This window comes from Lissotriton helveticus, chromosome 9 (assembly GCF_964261635.1).
Source record: "Lissotriton helveticus chromosome 9, aLisHel1.1, whole genome shotgun sequence".
In the NCBI taxonomy this organism is placed as follows: domain Eukaryota; kingdom Metazoa; phylum Chordata; class Amphibia; order Caudata; family Salamandridae; genus Lissotriton; species Lissotriton helveticus.
Window position 1 is genome coordinate 1,001,893,227 of NC_136070.1, and position 14,602 is coordinate 1,001,907,828.

Below are 14,602 nucleotides of genomic sequence, written 5' to 3' on the forward strand. Positions count from 1 at the left end.
AAGCGTACATCTGTCATAAGTAGGGCTAGCAGCAGCTTACACAGGCTGCAATGCAAGGCCTGTAGTCACTGTTTGAGAGGTCTCTCATGGGTGACACAATATGTGCTGCAGCCCACGGAATACTCCTGATGTGCCTGTGCCCCGGGTACCTCAGTACCATATATTAGGAACTTATAGGAATACACCAGTAGCCAATTGGGGACACTCAAAAGTACTTAAAAAGTCATATTTAGGGAGGAAGCACAGTGATTGGGGTCCTGATGAGCAGGATCCCAGTCAGACTAGTAAAAAACATACTGACACCAGCAAAAATCGGGGGTAATCATGATAGCAGATCCTACTTTCCTACAGTGACCAGGATTTATTCTTAACCATCAGACCATGACCCTCAACAAGAAAGAGAAAAACACCAAAGGGGAAAAGGAGAAAGACAGAAAACCTGTGGCAAAGGGAACACGCACTGACAAAGCCAATAGGTCGGCCTATGCAAAAGCTATTGGCATTGCCAATATCTTTCAGCAATGTTGTATACTTGAGTGGCTGCTGTTTAGCATGGCTAAAAGATAATAGGGTGAAGGAGAGTGGTGTAGAGTGCCATAAAGTAGAGTGTTATGGAGTGGAGTACAGTAGAGTTGTGTGGCATTACGAAGGGAGTGAAGTGGAGTGTCATGGAGTAAAGTACAGTGTTGTGGAGTGTTTTGGAGAGAGTAGAGTGTCATAGAGTGTAAGGGTGTAGAGTTGAGTGACCTAGAGTGGAGCACAGTGCCAGAGTTGAGTGTCCTAGAGGGGAGTGGCATAGAGTGTCTTGGAGTGGTGTAGAGCAGAATGGAGTGGCGTAGAGGGTGTTGCGTAGAGTGAAGTAGAGTTTTGTAGAGTAGAGTGCCGTACAGCGGAGTAGATTGTCATAGAGTGGAATGGCATAGAGCTGAGTAAAGTAGAGTGGAGTACTGTGTCATAGAATAGAGTGGAGTAAAGTGGCCTTTAGTAGCATAGATGGGGTTGTGTAGAGATTTGTAGAGCGGAGTAGTGTCATAGAATGGTATGGAGTGGAGTAGAGTGCTGTAGAGTGGAGAACCAGAGTGGAGCAGAGTGTCAGTGGAGCAGACTTTAATGATGTAGAGCATCATATAGTGGAGTGGAGTAGAGTGGTCTAGAGTGAGGTGGCGTAAAGTACAGTGGTGCAGAATTGATTGGCATAGAGTGGGGTGGGGTAGAGTGCATTGCTTTTGAGTAAAGTGGCGTAGAGAGCATTGGTGTAGAGTGCAGTGATGTAGAGTGCAGTGATCAATTGCATACAGTAGAGAGGCGCAGAGTGGAGTAGAGTACAGTGGCATAGAGTGGAGTGGTTCTTGGAAGAGTGCAGTGGCGTAGAGTGCAGTGGTGTAGAGTGCAGTAGAGTGGCACAGCGTAAAGTGCAGTGGCATAGAGTGCAGTCATGCAGAGTAGAGTGTCAGAGTGCAGGGTCGAAGAATGTTGTAGAGTAGAGTGGTGCAGAGTTGAGAAGTGCAGATCAGAGTAGTGCAAACAGCAGTGACTTAGAGTACAGAGATGCAGAGTAGAATAGAGTGCTGTAGAGTGCAGTAGTGTAGAGTGATGTAGCGTGCAGTGGCAAAGAGTAGAATGTTGTATAGTCTAATACTGTAAAGTGCAGTGGTGCCAAGTAGTTGGTGTAGGTTCAGTGGCATAGGATGCATTGGTTTTGGGTAAAGTGGTGTAGAGTGCAGTGATTTAGAATAGAGTGGCATAGCCTATATTGCAGTGGTGTAGATTAGATTGTTTCAGAGTAGAGTGGATTGGTGCAGGGTAGAGTATAGTGGTGCAGGGAAGAGTGCAGTAGCATAGAGTACAGTGGTGTAAAGTAGAGTGGTACAGCGTTGACTTCAGTGGCTTAGAGTGGAGTGGCACAGAGTGGAATAGAGTGGCGCAGAGTTCAGTGGCATGATGTAAATTGTTTCTGAGTAGAAGGCAGTGGAGTGGTGCAGGAGGAGCGTGGTGTAGAGTAGTTGCATAGCGTGTATTGGCATGGGATGCAGTGTTGCAGATTGGAGTGCTGTAGAATGGAGTGATGAAGAGTGCAGTGGTGCATGGTAGAATTTGGTAGAGTGCACTTGTGTAGAGTGGTGCAGAGTAGAGTAGATAGGCATAGAATGAAGTGGCATAGAATGCAGTATCAGAGTGAAGTGGTGCACAGTCGACTAGAGTAGCATAGAGTGCAGAAGAGTGGAATTGAGTGGTGCAGAGGAGAGTGCAATTGCATAGAGTACAGTAGCGCAGAGGACAGTGGCATATAGTTCAGTAGAAGAGAGTTGAGTGCTGGAGAGTAGAGTGTAGTTGAGTGCAGTGGTGTAGAGTGGAGTGACCTAGAGTGCAGGGGTGTAGAGTGGCTTAGAGTGCATTTGTATAGAGTGCAGTGGTGTACAGTGGTGCAGACTAAAGTTATGTGGAGTGCAATGGTGTGGAGTAGTGTAGAGTGCAGTAGCATAGAGTTGAGCACAAAGGCGTACAGTGCAGTGGTGCAGAGTAGATTGACATAGAATACAGTGGTGTAGAGTGCATTGGTTTTGAGTAAAGTGGAGTAGAGTGTCACAGAGTAAAGTGCAGTGCATAGAGTGCTGTCATACAGAGTAGAGTGTCAGAGTGCAGGGTCGAAGAGTGTTGCAGAGTAGAGTGGTGCAGAGTCGAGTAGTGTAGAGTAGAGTGGTGCAGAGAGCCCTGACTTAGAGCACAGAGGTGCAGAGGAGAATAGAGTTATGTAGAGTTATGTAGCATGCAATGGCATGGAGTAGAATGTTGAGTATAATATTGTAGAGTGCAGTGGTGCCAAGTAGTTGATGTAGGTGCTGTAGCGTAGGGTACATTGGTTTTGGGTAAAGTGGCGTAGAGTGCAGTGATTTGGATTGCAATGATTTAGAGTAGAGTGGCATAGCCTAGATTGCAGTGGCATCAAGTAGATTGTTTCAGAGTAGAGTGGAATGGTGCAGGGTAGAGTATAGTGGTGCAAGGTAGAGTGCAGTAGCGTAGAGTAGAGTGATGTAAAGTTTAGTGGCACAGCGTTGACTGCAGTGGCGCAGAGTGGAGTGGCATAGAGTGGCACAGATTTCAGTGGCTTGGAGTAGATCGTTTCTGAGTAGATGAAAGTGGTATGGAGTGGTGCAGGGTAGAGTGGTATAGAGTAGTGGTATAGAGTGCATTGGCATAGAGTGCAGGGTTGCAGATAGGAGTGCTGTAGAGTGGAGTAGCGAAGAGTGCAGTGGTGCATAGTAGAATTTGGTAGAGTGCGCTGGCACAGAGTGGTGCAGAGTAGAGAGGTGTAGAATGAAGTGGTGTAGAGTGCAGTGTCAAAGTGCAGTGATGCACAGTCGACTAGAGTAGCGTAGAGTGCAGAAGAGTGGCATTGAGTGGTGCAGACAAGAGTGCAATTGTTTAAAGTAGTATAGCGCAGAGGACAGTGGCATGGAGTTCAGTGGCAGAGAGTGCAGTACTGGAGTGTAGAGTGTAGTTGTGTGCAGTGGTGTACAGTAGGGTGACGTAGAGTGCAAGGGTGTAGAGTGGCATAGAGTGCATTTGTGTAGAGTGCAGTGGTGTACAGTGGTGTGGAGTAAAGTGATGTAGAGTGCAATGGTGTAGAGTAGTATAGAGTACAATAGCATAGAGTAGAGTATAGTGACGTACAATGCAGTGGTGCAGAGTAGATTGACATAGAATGCAGTGGTGTAGAGTGTATTGTTTTTGAGTAAAGTGGTGAAGAGTGCATTGGAATAGAGTGCAGTCGCATGGTGTGGAGAGGCATAGGGTGCAATAGAGTGGTGTAGACTGCAGTGGCAGAGGAGATTGTTTCAGAGTACAGTGAAGTGGCGTAGAGTGCCATGGCGTAGAGTTGAGTGTCGTAGAGTGCAATGGTGCAGAGTTGAGTGGAGTGGATGAGTTGAGTGGATTGACTTAGAGCTCAGTGGCTTGGAGTGCAGTAGCATAGGGTGGCATAAAGTAAAGTGGCAGAGAGTGCAGTGTTGTAGAGTAAACTGTTGTGGAGAGCATAGTAGAGTGGCATGGAGTGCATTGGTGTAGAGTGCAGTGGCACAGAGTAGAGTGACAGAGTGCAGTTGCGCAGAGTAGATTGGCATAGAACACAGTGGCGCAGAGTAGAATAGAGTGGCATAGAGTGCAGTGATGCAAAGTAGAATATAGTGGGGTAGAGTACAGTGGCATAGAGAATAGTGGTGTAGACTGATTTGGTGCACAGTAGATTGGCACAGAGTGCTTTGGCTTTGATTAAATTGGGGTAGAGTGCATTCGCATAGACTGCATTGGCGTAGAGTGCAGTCTTGCAATGTAGGATGGCATAGAGATGAGGGCCGTAGAGTGGTGTAGAGTGCAGTGGCAAAGAGTGCAGTGGTGTATAGTAGAGTAGTGTGGGGTACATTGCATTGGAATAGAGTAGAATGGAGTGGTGCAGAGAAGAGCGCAGTAACATAGTGTGGAATGTTGTAGTGTGGAGTGGTACAGAGTAGACTGCAGTGGTGCAGAGTAGAGTGGAGTGGGGTAACGTGGAGTATGCAGGGTATGGTAGCGTACTGCCTTCACAGACAGCACACCTTCAATTGAACCATTACATTAGCAATCACATACAGTTTTACTGATAAAAGTATACTGCACACAAGCGATAAAGTGTGTAAATGTCATCATCCAATCAATTTATCGGTGTGATCATCAGCACAGTTCATTCACAGACATTTACATTTTGCTCTGTGTTGGAAAAAAACAATTTTCCTCAAGCAGGTGCCCTCTAGCCAGCTTGATTGTAGCATAAATCTTCTCACTTTGAAGTTGGAGAATGAAAAATAAACTCCAACCGCCCTGGAAGATACAGCCTGACATTTGACCTCTGTCTTTGCAATGTGCAAGATAACAATAGGCCTGTTTACAGAAAGCGAGCTCATGGAAGAATTTAGTAAACAAGGTTTGGGCAACGGAAGGACAAACTCGAGCTGGACATCATACAGCAAATAGAATGCCAGAAAATGTGAGTTACAAACCACAAATGGTAAGCAAAGGGTGCAATGCATTCCTAGGTCAACTTTCTGAATGTCCCAAAGATACCTTTAGCAAACAGATGTCTGCGCTGTCGTGGAGGTGGACCTAAAAAGCATAGATGAAAGGGAATCTACAAGAGTGCTATGTAGGAGATTGTAAAAAAACATTAAATTCCTTTGACAACTTGGGGAGCATAACTGCTTCTAACCATCTCTCCACTTCTTCTTGTTCTGGACTTATATCTTCTGTGTAAAGATTGTTCATAAAACATCTTGCTTCCTCTAATATCTCATCCTCACTACATGTTAGTCTACCAGAACCCCGGGCCCAATGTAGAACAAGCATTTACAATGCAATGGTCTCGGCATTGTTAAAGGTAGAGCTATTGGCATTGCTCATGACATTATTTTTATTTATGTTTTTGTTTTTAAAACATAAATAAATGGCATTGTCATTTACAATGCCAATAGCTTAATCGCTCGCAAATGCGAGACCTATTGCATTTGCACTCACACAGAGCCACCTACACACACATACAGAGCCACCCACACAGAGTAATTCACATAGAGCCACCCACCCACACAGAGCCACCCACACAGAGCCACCCACACACACACAGAGCCACCCACACACACACAGACAGAGCCACCCACACACACACAGACAGAGCCACTCACCCACACACAGAGCCACCCACACACACACACACAGAGCCACACACACACACACACACAGCCACCCACACACACACAGAGCCACCCACACACACACAGAGCCACCCACACACACACACAGAGCCACCCCCCCCCACACACACAGCCATCCACACACACACAGAGCCACACACACACACACACACACACACAGAGCCACACACACACAGAGACACACACACACACCCAGAGCCACACACACACACAGAGCCACGCACACAGAGCCACACACAGAGCCACACACACAGAGCCATACACACACACACACACACAGCCACACACACACACACACACACACACACACAGAGCCATACACACACACAGAGCCACACACAGGGAACAGAGGCCAGAAAAAACGCTCACCACGAGGGAACAGAAGCCAGAAAAAACGCTCACAGCGAGGGTGCAGGAGAACAAGCACAGCCAGGGGGCAGGAGAGCAAGCACAGCCAGGGGACATGAGAGCAAGCACAGCCAGGGGGCAGGGGAGCAAGCACAGCCAGGGGGCAGGAGAGCAAGCACAGCCAGGGGGCAGGAGAGCAAGCACAGCCAGGGGGCAGGAGAGCAAGCACAGCCAGGGGGCAGGAGAGCAAGCACAGCCAGGGGGCAGGAGAGCAAGCACAGCCAGGGGGCAGGAGAGCAAGCACAGCGAGGGGACAGGGGAGCAAGCACAGCGAGGGGGCAGGAGAGCAAGCACAGCCAGGGGGCAGGAGAGCAAGCACAACCAGGGGGCAGGAAAGCAAGCACAACCAGGGGACAGGGGAGCAAGCACAGCGAGGGGGCAGGAGAGCAAGCAGAGCAAGGGGATAGGGGAGCAAGCACAGCCAGGGGGCAGGAGATGGCGGGAGGAGCAGCTCAGAAAAAACGCTCACCACGAGGGAACAGAAGCCAGAAAAAACGCTCACAGCGAGGGTGCAGGATAGCAAGCACAGCGAGGGGGCAGGAGAGCAAGCACAGCCAGGGGACATGAGAGCAAGCACAGCCAGGGGGCAGGGGAACAAGCACAGCCAGGGGGCAGGGGAGCAAGCACAGCCAGGGGCAGGAGAGCAAGCACAGCCAGGAGGCAGGAGAGCAAGCACAGCGAGGGGGCAGGGGAGCAAGCACAGCCAGGGGGCAGGAGAGCAAGCACAGCCAGGGGGCAGGAGAGCAAGCACAGCCAGGGGGCAGGAGAGCAAGCACAGCCAGGGGGCAGGAGAGCAAGCACAGCGAGGGGACAGGGGAGCAAGCACAGCCAGGGGGCAGGAGAGCAAGCACAGCCAGGGGGCAGGAGAGCAAGCACAACCAGGGGGCAGGAAAGCAAGCACAACCAGGGGACAGGAGAGCAAGCACAGCGAGGGGGCAGGAGAGCAAGCAGAGCAAGGGGACAGGGGAGCAAGCACAGCCAGGGGGCAGGAGATGGCGGGAGGAGCAGCTCAGTGGGTTGAGGATGTTTCAACCATCAAGGGCTCCCAGATCCCCACTGGCAAAGAGCTGTGCCGGCCCCTGCCACCGGCGGGCACTCCTCACAGGCTGAGCCCTTGAGCTGGACACCCCTAGCTGGGTCTAAGCTGGCACTGCCAAAGACTGTACAGGCCCGAGTGGGGTCAAACTCAGCCAGGCAGCGACCAGGTTTGACCCTATGCAGTGGACCCGATGCCCGGTGAGCCCACGCAGTATTTGGTGAGCCCCCCGCCAGCGCCGCCCCACCAGGCCTCCCCGCACTTCAACGGGGCCACAGGAGACTCGCCGCAGCGGCGCTGGCTCGTGGCCGGAGGATTTGGGGGGGGGATACCACCCCAAGGGAGCACCGGAGACAGGCACAAACCCGGAGGCCCAGCTCACCGTGGCAAAGGATCCCCCGCGCCCAGCGCAGGGAAAAGCCCGGTATGACAAAGCCGGCATAGCCCATCTAGTGGCGGAGGCGGGAGCTGCGGACGCCAGGTCGAGATAAATGGGCATCAGTTTTCAAGATAAATATATATCATAAATATTTGCACAACAATATAGAAACCAAAGGGGTCCAGGTTTTTAGTACACAGAGCGTCGACGTTTCGACTCGTCTTAGGGCCATGCGGTCATTTATGCCTGGGCCATGCGAGTCTTCGTCAGGACAATAGAACTGGGGCAACCAAGGGATTTAAAACTGATGAGAAAGTTTGCCTAAGTAACTTAGCGGCCAGGTTGTATAGGACGGATGAATGTGGATCCGTTACTGTTTTGTTAACTAATTTGAATATTTTATGTCACCATCTTTTGAATTATTTTTCCTTCTAATCACTATACACTTCCTTTTGCACCCCTTTGCTATGTTGCACGCTCCATTCGGGGCAACCACTATGATCTGCAATGTTTTGTAGTTAGGAATTATGGTACTTGTTTGACCAAGAGACAATGGATTAAAAATATTGGTCTTGCTGATGCTGTTGCTTTTTATGCCTTTTTCATTTTTTATGAATATATGCATACATTGGATAGAGCTGATTAATGTGTATATGCTCTCAAATTCGTTTAATTTATGACTGTTCACTGATTAACTCAGTTCTCAAATTATAGAGGTCTTGGACCACTGTTTTCTAATATCGCTTGATACCCAGGTCCGGCACCTTTTGGGTTACCCCATTACCTTAATGGTCATCATTGTAATTGGGGATGTTAAAGTGGGACCAAAAATGGCCAGTGGAATAGCCATACCACAGGATATTGAGCCCCTTTTATGCCTAATTTCAGGTTTTCCAGAGGTAACGGAGAGTAGGGGAAACAGAGAGATAACACCCCCTTCTCTGGGTTGCACTTAAGCAGCGAAGGGGTGCTTAGAATCCTACAGAGCTGTCCGAGAATAATGTGCTCTTACAGGGTAAATGTAAGGATGCAGGTCCTTAACCCGCTACAATACACTCACAAACCATGGTATTTTGTAATAATTTTATGATTCATAGGCAGCTGCAGACAGAGCAAGAGTTCCCAAGGAGTGCTCATGTTGGGGGCGCTCTTTGAAGCCTCTCTGCTTGTCTTCTGTCCCTGGAGGGACCTTGCCAAGTGGGTGAGCTTTGGTTTCTGGAGGAGCGGCTGACTATTCCTGCAAAGAACAGAAAACAAGTGTGGGACACAGTGAGAAGAGTAAAAGACATGGGGGCAGATTTATAAGCCCCTTACGCTTATTTTAAGCAGCCGTTGCGTCACTTGTGTGACGCAGCGGTGGCGCAAAACCAGCGCCATGCTGCGAGGTATTACAACGTGACGCATCTGTGAGATGCGTCACGTTGTAAAGCCCTGCGCCAGAAGGAGGCGTTCCTGCGCAGGGGGGTGTTGCAGCGCAGGAACGCCTCCTGAAAGTGGCAGAGTGAAATCTACAAGATTTCGCTCAGTCACTTTTGAGCCCATGCTGAGTCAAAACCCCACGCCTGCTTGAAGCAGGCGTAAGGATTGACCCAGCCATGCTGCCAATGATAGTACCAATACAACTACTAACCATCATATATGCCTACAAGTGTGATAATTCGGATTTTTCAAGGCTCCCAAAGTTATAAGAATGCCTCGGGTGGCATAATAGTCATTTTTAGTGTATATTGAATTGATAATTCACTGTAGTGGTCATTTCTAAATTAGCCAGAGAGTGCCACATTGTTTACACACTATTACAAGCGCTGATGTTGACAATTAAGTGCCAGTGCCAAGCACCGGAAACCACCAGCGCAAATTAAGCACTGCCATAAGGTAACTACTCTTGTTGGAACTGGGAGATTGAGGTGTGTTTGGAGCTTTTACTGAAATACTCAGGTATTAAATAGTTTTAAGCAGTAGTCATTTCTACCTTGTAATTCCTGTTAATATGGAAAGCGAAACCGGGTGCGAGGCCATTATGAAGTGTTGCAAATTGCTAAAGTTCATGCGTGAGCCTTCGGTCACACTCTATGCTGAATTTCACAGCTGGTGGCAAATCTGAATGCTTTTTTGAAAAACTGGAATCATCCAAAGGTCTGTAGCACTAATTTGGATGCCTGATGTCACCAGTGTTCTGTAGCTTTAGCTGGGATGCCTTCCTATGACACTGGGTGCGTATACATATCAAGAAGTGGCGAAGTACGGCGTTAGCCTCCTTGGCTTAACGCCGCCCTCTGCCACTTCCTGCACAGTATTTGCAAGGATATGGTGCAGCCCTGTGTTTCCCCCTGTGCTGGTGCTGATTTTGGAGGCCTAGCACCAAAGCAGACACCCTTGCACCATAGTGCAAGGGTGCCTGCGTTGTAGGGGAAGATTGTTTATGTGCAGGAAGTTGTCCCTTCCTGCACAAATAATCTTTAAATGGCGTTTTGTATCTTCTATGTGTGCTGCTTAATGCAGAACGCATAGAAGTTGCAAAACGTCATGTTTTTAAATTGATTGTTATGTGTAGGAAGGAACACCTTCCTGCACATAAACAGTCAATGGACTTTTGCTGTTTCTATGTGTGCTGTACAACACATCACACATAGAAACAGCAGAAAACGAGGAGAAATGAAACATTTCTTCTCGTTGCGCCTTTTTAAGACCAGGTTTTCCCTGATCTTAATTTTGGCGCTGCCCCATATTTGCGCTGCCCTTGTAAATATGGGGCAGCGTCAAAATCAATGGGTGTTGCGGTGAAACGCCCACAGCAACACCCATTACCAGCCCCTTTCACACTAATTATAGGTGAAAGAGGGCCTCATTTGCAAGGCAGCGTTAAACCACGTTAAGTGGTTTAACGCTGCCTTTTAAATAAGGCGAACCCTAAGTGACGTTCCTGTGGGGATAGGGGCTTGTAAATATGCCCCTGGATTTCAAAAGCCTTAGAATGCATCCTGTATTTTAAGACGGTTACATGGGAGGATAGCAACAAGCACAAAGCTCTGCCCCAGCAGCTTTGGCAAGTGTGGGCGAATGGTGGGGTAGGTCTTAGGTGCAACTCCCTGTCCAACTAATCTGCATGGGAGTTCTCTAAGGGTTCTCGCTTGACCCTGTTGTCCGACTCTGGAGCGGCTGCAAAGCTGAACTAAATGTCCTATTACTGTTATGGTGCAAATCTTGTTGCACTGCTATGTTGATGGCCTGAAACTCTGCAGTCAGGGCCTGCCTTGCATCCACTTTCTGTGTTTGAGCTTAAAAAGGCTTTGGACGTCTTGTGGCATGTCGTTGACATTGATCTCTGTTTGTTTCTGCGGTTTAACCTGTACTGAGACCACCTAGGTTCCTTTGCCTACCATGAAACCGAAATGAAACAGTAATCATGACTGCTGCAGATATCACTGGAATTCTTAAAAGGGGAGAGGGAAGTAGGCAAGGGAGCACATGATGTCAGACCGGGTGCCCTTTGAATGGAAGAGGAACAGGGGGGTCGTAGTTTGTAGAAGTAAACATAAATGGCAGGGGAATGGTGCAAAGCTGGAGCAGGGCATGAGACACATAGGGATGAGGCAGACAGAGGGCGGTGCATAGGCTGTGAGGACTGCAGACAAGGGCCTTATTTACAAGGTTTTGGGGCAGGGCACCCCTGCAAGGAATCTTGCTGCACCGCATCAAAAGAAAAGGGCAGAATTGTGCAATATCTATGAGATACTGTGCATTCCTGTCCTTTTCTCCTGTGCTGGCATGCAATGGGCTGCCATGCGCCAATGCAGGCCTCTGTGTGACATGGTTTAAGGGTGTCTGCGTTGTAGGGGTGATTGTTTTTGTGCAGGAAGGGACACCTTCCTGCACAAAAACAATGACGAGAGGAGTTTTCTTCTTTCTAACGCAGAATGCAGCACACATAGAAAGAGAAAAAAACGTGGTGAAATAAGGATATTTCTCCCCGTTGCGCCTCCCTAACACTACCCCTGGGGTAGTGTTAGGATCCGACGCATTTCCAGGTTTACGATTCCTTGTAAATCTGTGAATGCTTCCTATTCCAGAGGTTTGTTGCGTGGGAACACCTACAGAAACACCCATTGAACGCTCCTTTCACGCACTGTTCAGCATGCAAGGGGCACATATTTCCAAGACCACCAAAAGCCACCCAAAGTGGCTTTGCGTTACCTTTGTAAATATGCTGTGGGACATTGATTCACCGGAGCGTCCAAAAAGTGGAGATCCATTGGCGCAAATGTGCCGCTAGGGCCTCGTAAAAGTGGCCCTGAGTGGCTAAGTAGTGTGTAGAGAAGTGTTAGAGTAACGATGTTGGAAAGAGGCCATAGTGGCGTTAGAGGTGGCCAGAGGTTCTGGTGCAGCCAGGGAGGAACAATGGAGCACCGGTCCATCCATCAGAAGAGAGGGTAAACACACATTACAACGCATTTTTTACAACGCACTACCATTACAACGGAACTTTTACAACGCAAATACTATTACCACGCATTTATTTACAACGCATGTTTTTACAACGCAGGTACTTTTACAACGCATACCATTACAACGTAAGTATAGGTAAGTATATAATTATATTTAAAATGTTATATGTTAGGTTTTTTTTAAAGGGGTATTTTTAGGGTTCAGAGTCAGTTTTGGGTTTTTGGGTAAAGGGGTATTTTTAGGGTTTAGGGTCAGTTTTGGGTTTTTGGGTAAAGGGGTATTTTTAGGGTTCAGGGTCAGTTTTCAGTTTTTGGGTAAAGGGGTATTTTTAGGGTTTAGGGTCAGTTTTCAGTTTTTGGGTAAAGGGGTATTTTTAGGGTTCAGGGTCAGTTTTCAGTTTTTGGGTAAAGGGGTATTTTTTGGGTTTAGGGTCAGTTTTCAGTTTTTGGGTAAAGGGGTATTTTTAGGGTTCAGGGTCAGTTTTCAGTTTTTGGGTAAAGGGGTATTTTTAGGGTATAGGGTCAGTTTTCAGTTTTTGGGTAAAGGGGTATTTTTAGGGTTCAGGGTCAGTTTTGGGAATTTTAGATAAAGGGGTACAAGAAAAAAAAAATAAAAATAAATATAAATTAAATTAATTAAATAAAATTAAATTAAATTAAATTAAATTAAATACAATTACATTAAATAAAAATAATTTTAAATAATATACAATTAAAAAAATTATATATACTTACCAATACTTACGTTGTAATGGTATGCGTTGTAAAGGTACCTGCGTTGTAAAAAAATGCGTTGTAAATACATGCGTGGTAATAGTATTTGCGTTGTAAAAGTCCCGTTGTAACGGTATGCGTTGTAAAAATATGCGTTTTAACGTCATATATCCAGAGAGGGTAAACACACATTACAACGCATTTTTTACAACGCACTACCATTACAACGGAACTTTTACAACGCAAATACTATTACCACGCATTTATTTACAACGCATGTTTTTACAACGCAGGTACTTTTACAACGCATACCATTACAACGTAAGTATAGGTAAGTATATAATTATATTTAAAATGTTATATGTTAGGTTTTTTTTAAAGGGGTATTTTTAGGGTTCAGAGTCAGTTTTGGGTTTTTGGGTAAAGGGGTATTTTTAGGGTTTAGGGTCAGTTTTGGGTTTTTGGGTAAAGGGGTATTTTTAGGGTTCAGGGTCAGTTTTGGGTTTTTGGATAAAAGGGTATTTTTAGGGTTCAGGGTCAGTTTTGGGTTTTTGGGTAAAGGGGTATTTTTAGGGTTCAGGGTCAGTTTTGGGTTTTTGGGTAAAGGGGTATTTTTAGGGTTCATGGTCAGTTTTCAGTTTTTGGGTAAAGGGGTATTTTTAGGGTTTAGGGTCAGTTTTCAGTTTTTGGGTAAAGGGGTATTTTTAGGGTTCAGGGTCAGTTTTCAGTTTTTGGGTAAAGGGATATTTTTAGGGTTTAGGGTCAGTTTTCAGTTTTTGGGTAAAGGGGTATTTTTAGGGTTCAGGGTCAGTTTTCAGTTTTTGGGTAAAGGGGTATTTTTAGGGTTTAGGGTCAGTTTTCAGTTTTTGGGTAAAGGGGTATTTTTAGGGTTCAGGGTCAGTTTTCAGTTTTTGGGTAAAGGGGTATTTTTAGGGTTTAGGGTCAGTTTTCAGTTTTTGGGTAAAGGGGTATTTTTAGGGTTCAGGGTCAGTTTTCAGTTTTTGGGTAAAGGGGTATTTTTTGGGTTTAGGGTCAGTTTTCAGTTTTTGGGTAAAGGGGTATTTTTAGGGTTCAGGGTAAGTTTTCAGTTTTTGGGTAAAGGGGTATTTTTAGGGTATAGGGTCAGTTTTCAGTTTTTGGGTAAAGGGGTATTTTTAGGGTTCAGGGTCAGTTTTGGGAATTTTAGATAAAGGGGTACAAGAAAAAAATAAAATAAAAATAAATATAAATTAAATTAATTAAATAAAATTAAATTAAATTAAATTAAATTAAATACAATTACATTAAATAAAAATAATTTTAAATAATATACAATTAAAAAAATTATATATACTTACCAATACTTACGTTGTAATGGTATGCGTTGTAAAGGTACCTGCGTTGTAAAAAAATGCGTTGTAAATACATGCGTGGTAATAGTATTTGCGTTGTAAAAGTCCCGTTGTAACGGTATGCGTTGTAAAAATATGCGTTTTAACGTCATATATCCGAAGAGAGATAAGACAGGAAAAGGCAAGATATGGCAGTTGGGAAGGCAAGTACGACAAGGGCAGTGGTGCAGAGTTGGGGATGTATCAGGGCGCTGGCCAAAGAAAGGGAATTCTCCAGGGCAGCCTACCCAGCTGCAGCATTAAAGAGGAGAATCATGACGTCATGGCGCCTTTGTTTAATGGCAAGGCACATATATGTAATAATTTTAAGTAATCAAACATAAACATTCTCATGCCAGTGTTAAGCCAGTGATTGCAGTCTGTGAAATTAGTTGGGCAGGAAGAGGAGTCAGTCTGGGAAGATACAATGGAGAAGGCCTTTGGGGGAGAGGTTGATGAGGAGGGTAGGGAGAAAGCTATGCCGGGTGTGGGAGAGATCCTGCAAAGCAGTG